Here is a 6,635-nt window from a genome sequence, read left to right as displayed (position 1 = left end):
TCCTTTCTCCTTAGATCACTCAAGCTAGGATTCTGCGAGCATTTGGAAGCCTGTTACCTAGAGCTAAGGACCAGCCTGGAGTGAGGGCCCAGTCAGAGCAACCAGCACACAGCTAGGCCCACCAACCATGGAAGCCTAGGTATGTGGGTGAGAGGGGAGTCAAGGGCAACCCATACTGCAAGTGGCTCCCCACGGAGACCTCCCTCAGGGGTAAATTTGGGAGCAGACTTCACGGGAAGTAGCTTATGATTTTCCAATTACTAAATTTAGAAATTTTGGCTTCGTCTTTCTATCTGTCCAACGGGCACCTTGACTTGTCAAGGGCACTGAGAGTGGAGAGTTAGTTAATTTTGTTAGACACGTGTCGGCATTTCTAACAGTGGAATGTAAGCTCCATGAGGGCAGAAGTTCTGCTAAGCGTAGCTCATTGCTGTGCCCTGGAGCCGAGGAGGGTAACTCAGTAAATATTTGGTGAATGAAGGAAAAAGCCTGGACCCTGTCCCTCCCATGCTTAAAATCCTCTGATGTTTTCCAATTGTCGTTAAAATATGAAAAATCTAGATTTCTTTGCCCTACCCTACAAGTAGGTGACTGTGTCATTTATTGAATAAGCAGGGGTACTTTGTGAGTCAAAGGGGATGCTATAAACAGTTATGCTGGGACAGGGGAGTAAGCTAGGGCTGCTTCATGTCATCTGGGACGTGGGGCTGCCCCACTCCAAGGCCACCAGAGGGCTGGTCTCTGCCCAGCTCTCCGGCCTCATCTTCTACCCCTCCCCCTCATCTGGCTCGATGACCCTCCCCTGGACCTTTGCTCTGTTTCTCTACCTGGAGAAGTCCTCTGAGTGCCTGGATCTTTCTCGTTACCTTGGTCTCCCCTGAACACTGCCTCCCCGGGGGGCCTTCCCTGACCCGCCCCCCCCCCCCACCTCCACCCAGGCAACCTCTGCCATGAGGATGCGTTTCGTTTTTCTCGCCTTCCCCTCGGCTCTGTGCCCGAGTGCCCAGCACAGAGGCCGGCGGGGAATGGGCAGGAATGAATCCAAGGTGTTTGGGAGCCCATTTCTCAACATCTGTCAACCTCTGAGTAGAGGCTCACATTCCCAGCGCACATCTCCAAAGTGAAAGTGAAGGGAAGGAGCTTCAACCCTGGAGCGAGGCGGGGGGGGAAGCAGGAGACAGAGGGGAGGGAGGGAAAGAGCAGGGAGAGGGGGTGTGGGTTCTTCCGGAACTGCACTCAGCACTGGACCCATCACATCCACCCCAGAAATCAGATGCACTTTGACCCCCGCCGCTCGGACACTTTTTTTTAAGAAGTGTCTGGAACCTGAATGCGACTGCGGATTGGAAAGCAACGCCTCTGGAGCTCCCAGCGGCCAAACAGAAGACACCAGATATGTTTATGATTTTCCTAATTACCTCTGTCCTCTCTGATACTGGGGCTCTATAAAATTGTCACAGCCGTGGTTGTCACTGGGCTCTGGCTCACCCTGCACGCACGCGGGTGTTTGTTTATGGAACACAGATGGCGGCAGGGCCTTCATGTGGCTCGGACACCACCCCTTTGGCTGCCACAAGGGACTGGCCCCTCTCCAGGATTCCCAGACAGATTTGCTTCTCCAGATTCTTTAAAGCAAAAAAAAACCTGAGTATTGATGGTCACTCAAGGGTCCTTGGCAGAGAACCAGACTCAGTCTGGATGCTTCCAATAGAGGGATGTTAACAAAGGGACCATTCGTGGAGTGTGAGCCGGGTTGAGGGAATCAAGGAGGGATGTCAAGGTCCCCAGAGACTAGCCCCAGCAGCAGTGGTCACCAGCCTAGGGCTCCAGGGGTGAGGCGAGGAGTTCATGCTTCCAGAGCCCCATGAGAGCTGGACCCATGGAGGGCAGAGCACAGGCTTACCCGAGGGGGGCTGTCGTCTTGTGGACAGGCAGATGGGGTGCTGAAGCCGAAAGAGAGCAGAGATAAAACGCCCCAATCTCTCTCTTCTTCCTCCCTCTGATCTCCGGCTGGTACCTACCATTGGCCAAACCCAACAGGAAGCCAGAGGTCCGGGAGGTCCTCAGTGTGGCCCACACAGGCCAGGCTCCCAGGGCAGAGAGGAGGTGTCGCGTGGACCCGAGAGCAAATGAAGAATACCCAGTGGGATCCGGGAAGGCATCCTGGGACAACTCTGAGGTCAAACTGGGTGGAAATCCTTCTCCTCTTATCCCCGAAACATCTCTCGAATCCGTCCACCTCTGTGCTGCAAAGCCCCCTCGCTGGCCTGACTGAAGCCCCTTCACATCCCCCACACTTCAGCAGAGGGTTGGTAATAAGCAAGCCTGACCTTGACGTTCTCCACGGCTCTTATTGCACTTGGCATATTGACCAAAGTCTGAACCCCTGCTTGTGAGAGACTGATCGTCTGACCCAGCTGCCCTCTGGCCTCACCTCTCATCCTCCGCCCGCCGGGCCAGGTACGGTGGCCACACTGGGTGTTCTTCAGTACCTAGAATGTCATGCTCCTTCCTACTGCTGAGATCTGTATATGCTGTTCCCTCTGCCTGGATTCTCTCGATCCAGCCCCCGACTGCTTACAAATCCCACTGATTCTTCCGATCTCAGCTTAAAAATCCTATCCCTCGGGGATGACTTCCCTGAGCCCACGAAGCGAGCAAGGGCTCCTTCTCATCACTCCTGAGCTTCCGTACTTCACAATCCTCATCACAGCTGTAATTAACTAACCAGTTGAGTAACTCTCTGTTTATTGTCTGTCTCCCTAGAGGGCCGGTGAGCACCACAAAAGTCCCCTCTGTCTGTCTGGTTTGCTGATCTGCCCAGCACAGTGCCGGGCACACACCAATGCTTGCTGAGTGACTGACAGAGAACTTCCAGCTTCCAGTAATGAACGGCAGGCTAAATGATTTGGGCCCATCCTCGCACTGAAAACAACTGAAAATGCTGGATAACATTTTTTAAAACATTCGAAGCACTGAAGAGTCGGCAGTACCAAAGGGAATTGTCAGGCCCAACTTGGGGGGAACAGGAATCCGGACAGGTAAGCAAGAGGAAAAGCCACTTGTTTTCCTTGAGGCATTGTCTGATACCAACAAATTTGAATTTCATTTTGACGGCCTCATGAAATGAGAGAGAGGGAAATCAAACCTCAGGGCTCACACAGGTGGGGCCATGTAATAAGACACCATCCCACATTGATGTGGAACTCCAAAGTGCTACACCCTCAGGATATGGGTGAACCAGAAGTAGACCAGCCCTCACGTGATCTTGCAATCTAAGTCTCATCTCCTAGGTGGGCTATCCTCAAAGGTGGGTTAAGGTGGTCCTGAGCTAGTGGTGTTCCTCGATGTTTGGCAAGAGCAAATAAAAGTGCTCTCAGGTGGCAGGTACTGTGGTGATAAATCAAAAATTTTTCTTGCAAACAATTTTTTCTAAAACAATGACCTAAACATAGTCAAAGATCAGACTCACAAGAAAATAAGGCACTAGAGCAAAAACTAGAAGAATCAACAGAAAACAGAAATAGACCCTTACGACGCAAATTATTAACTATGAAAGAACTGTGCATATCACGTTTAAAGAAATATGACATGTTTAAAAGTAATTGCAGGGAATGGGAATCTATGAAAAGTAACATAGCATATCTGCAAAAGAATCAAGTTGATCTCTAGATGTGAAAGCTACAATAACCAAAATTAAGAACTCCATGGACGGGTTTAATAGCTGAGGAAACACAGCTGAGAAGAGAATTAGGAAATTATAAGAGAAGTCAGAAGAAATTAGCACAAATGTAGCACACAGAGACAAAAAGAAGACACGATGGAAGAGATCATATGAGATAAAGAGGAAGAGAAGGTATAACATGTGATTCATATTGTCCCTGATGGAGAGGAGAGAGGAAATGGAGCAGAAGCAATGTTTTAAGGATTAATGGGTAAGAATTTTCTGGAACCAATGAATGAATGTATGAGGGATGCACTGAACCATCTGATGGTTAGTTGTGCTTTGGTAACACAGCTCCGTGTTTCAGACAACCCAGAGTTCAAAGGATACTGATGAGGGATACTGGACCCAGTGTGCTCTTGGCCAAGGGCCATGATGTTGTACAATGCCAAGTTCAATAGAGCAAAAGACACAAGAAACAGGTGAAAAATCAACCTTTGCCTTTCCCCTGCCCCTACAGCTCACCCCTGCCTTCTTAGCAACTATTTGGGCAGCCCTGAGATGACCACAGCTTCAGCCTCCTGTTCCTTCTTCCCTCTTGCAGACCTTGCTGACCAGTCACTGGGAGATAGCAGAACGCCATTCCCTAGGGTCCCTCCACAGTCAACGGGGGGTGCAGTGGCATGGGTGGGTGGGTGTCCTACCCTGATTTGGTACAGACGGTGACCTCCTCCTCCTAGATTCTATGCCTCTTCTCTCCCCTGACCCTGGTCTCCTTGTGGCTGGGCTCCCATCTCGGCCCTCAGGGGTGCTCGACGGAGACTTACTGACTCACTGGCTGATATGGTCTGATCCCGGCTGGGGTGGGGGGATCTGAAAGAGGAGGTGATGCTGGAGTGTCCCTTTGCCATAGCTGAAGAAATCTTGATGATGCCATCGCCACCTGAGGGTTCTTCAACCCCAGGCCCCAAGATAAACCAAGGAGCACTGACGTCCCTGATTGAACAGCCTGCCAGCATCACCTGCAACCCGAATGGCAAGGATCTAGAAGCTGTGCTCCAGAGGCAGGAGGAGCAACACCCAACCCTCGATCCTGCAGCCCTCTGGCTTCCAAGCCTGAGCTCTCTTGGGCAGGAAAGAGACCTGGCTGGCAGGTGGGTAGTTTGTTTCTGACTCACCCTCCCCTCTCCGCTGCCAGGTGGCCCGGTCCTGGTCCTCCTTCGTGTGACTCGTCCTGGGATCAGGTTCTTGTGGTTGCTCTGTTCTGCAGGGACACCCATTCATCATCTTGCTTCTGGGAATCTCGGCACACCTCTCAGACACGCTCAAACGGAGAGGCTGCCAAACCTGGGATTGGTCACACAGCAGGTGTGCGGTGAGGCGAGGGCATTTATGGTCTCACGCCTCCGGTGGGTGGGGATGCAGACCCAGCCCTTGCGTAACCATTCCCCCACCCCCAGCAGCAGGTCCCTTCAAACCGCTGTGCTGCGGGGGCGGCCATCCTGAGGCTTGTCTCATGCCGAAAGCAGAAAGAGATCTCTCAGGCCATGATGAGTGAAGACGGGGGATGGGTCGTGCGGGCCCCCTAACCTGGCTCTGCAATGTCTCTGGCATGCCATTCCAATTTCTGAAATTCTCAAAGATGTTCCAAACAACGTGCAGTTGATTTAATTTCAAAAATTAAAAACTCAAGTAAATTAAGTTGAGGAATGTTGGGTGGAGGCAGGGGAAGGGGAGGGTGGCATGGAATACAGCCAGTAAGGAGAGTCTTAGGAACACGCGAGCGTTTCACTCCCCTGGGTGGATCTGGGGTTGGAGAGGGTGAAACTCTCCCACTGGATGCGGAGTGTAGGGGCCCAGGTGCAGATCCTGCCCCTGCCCTGGTCTCATCCCTGGTCCTGGCAGACTGGGCTCCTTGGCGAGCACCTGGGCCTCCGGGGAGCCTGGGGTGCAGCCCGGTTGGCGAGTAGGGAACAGGAGAGAGCTGTTCTCCTTTCTAGCTCGGTTTGCACACACCCTGGGCAGTGCTGCCCCACATAATTACATAAACGGCACGTCACTCAGGACGCTCATCTTGCCTCTGACACAATTCGGGCTCGGAGCCCTTGTCCCCAGCTCCCCTCGGTTCAGGGGCCTGGCTCATTACTCACGTGCCTCTCCCTCTGCCAGAAGAGATGCTCCTCAAATAGAGGTTGGGCCGTGGTGAGCTTCGGAATTGCTCTCGGGAGGACCCTTCACCCCTCCTGGGCCTGAAGGCGCCTCCAGCCCAAGGCTCAGAATTGGCGTCGAGGTTGCATGCTCACGGCTCACACCTGTACCCGTGCCCACACCCCATGGCCACCCTCTCCCCAGGGAGTTGCCCCAGACCGGACCTGCCCTCTCTCCTTTCCAGGACCAAGCCCGGCTGACCCGGCTGTGGACGACCCATCCCTGCTTCCCTCCCTTGACAGGTGGCATTCCCTTCCCTCCCTCTTCCTGTGGTGGGGGTGTCCCAGAGGAAGGCCACCTTCCTTCCTCGCCTGCGGGACTTGCTTGTCAACCCAAATTACCCTCGTGGTGGCATTGCCAGCAGCCAAGGGAGAAGCAGGGTAGGTTCCAGAGCTCTTTCCTACTGGTGGCCCCAGCTCTGGGGAAGGCTTCCTCACCCATCCAGGACCCCAGGGGCTGCCTTGGTCGTGTGAGCTCAGCCAGGCCGCCCCACAGGGCAGAGGCCAGCCTCCCTCCTCACTTCCTGGGCTCGAGCTGGGTTGGCAAATGGGAACCAGCCGGTTGGCCAAGCGCCGCTATGACCCAGCGGGGAACCGAGGGAGACAAGGGAGGGTGGGGGGTGTCTCCCCCCCGCCGACAGACACACAAGTATACCTTCTACTCCCATCCACCAGTAATGGGGGAGGCAGGGCCACCCTAGTCACTGAGGTCCCAGCCTCCCAAATGGAAAGGAGTTAGTGGGGAGGCCCAGCGGAGCAGGACG

The 6,635-nt window shown here is 53.7% G+C and overlaps 1 long non-coding RNA gene across 1 annotated transcript; it reads left to right on the top strand.

Moving 5' to 3' along the window:
- The first annotated feature begins 4,595 nt into the window (after window positions 1-4,595).
- On the top strand, window positions 4,596-5,254 carry LOC138413919 (uncharacterized). The gene is made up of 3 exons (XR_011246323.1): window positions 4,596-4,818; window positions 4,935-5,032; window positions 5,128-5,254. It is a non-coding gene; the product is annotated as an uncharacterized lncRNA (long non-coding RNA).
- Window positions 5,255-6,635: the final 1,381 nt, after the last annotated feature.

The sequence above is a fragment of the Delphinus delphis genome, chromosome 20 (assembly GCF_949987515.2).
Source record: "Delphinus delphis chromosome 20, mDelDel1.2, whole genome shotgun sequence".
Classification (NCBI taxonomy): domain Eukaryota; kingdom Metazoa; phylum Chordata; class Mammalia; order Artiodactyla; family Delphinidae; genus Delphinus; species Delphinus delphis.
The sequence above is the reverse complement of the archived record's forward strand: the minus strand, read 5'-3'. Positions and strand labels throughout refer to the sequence as shown.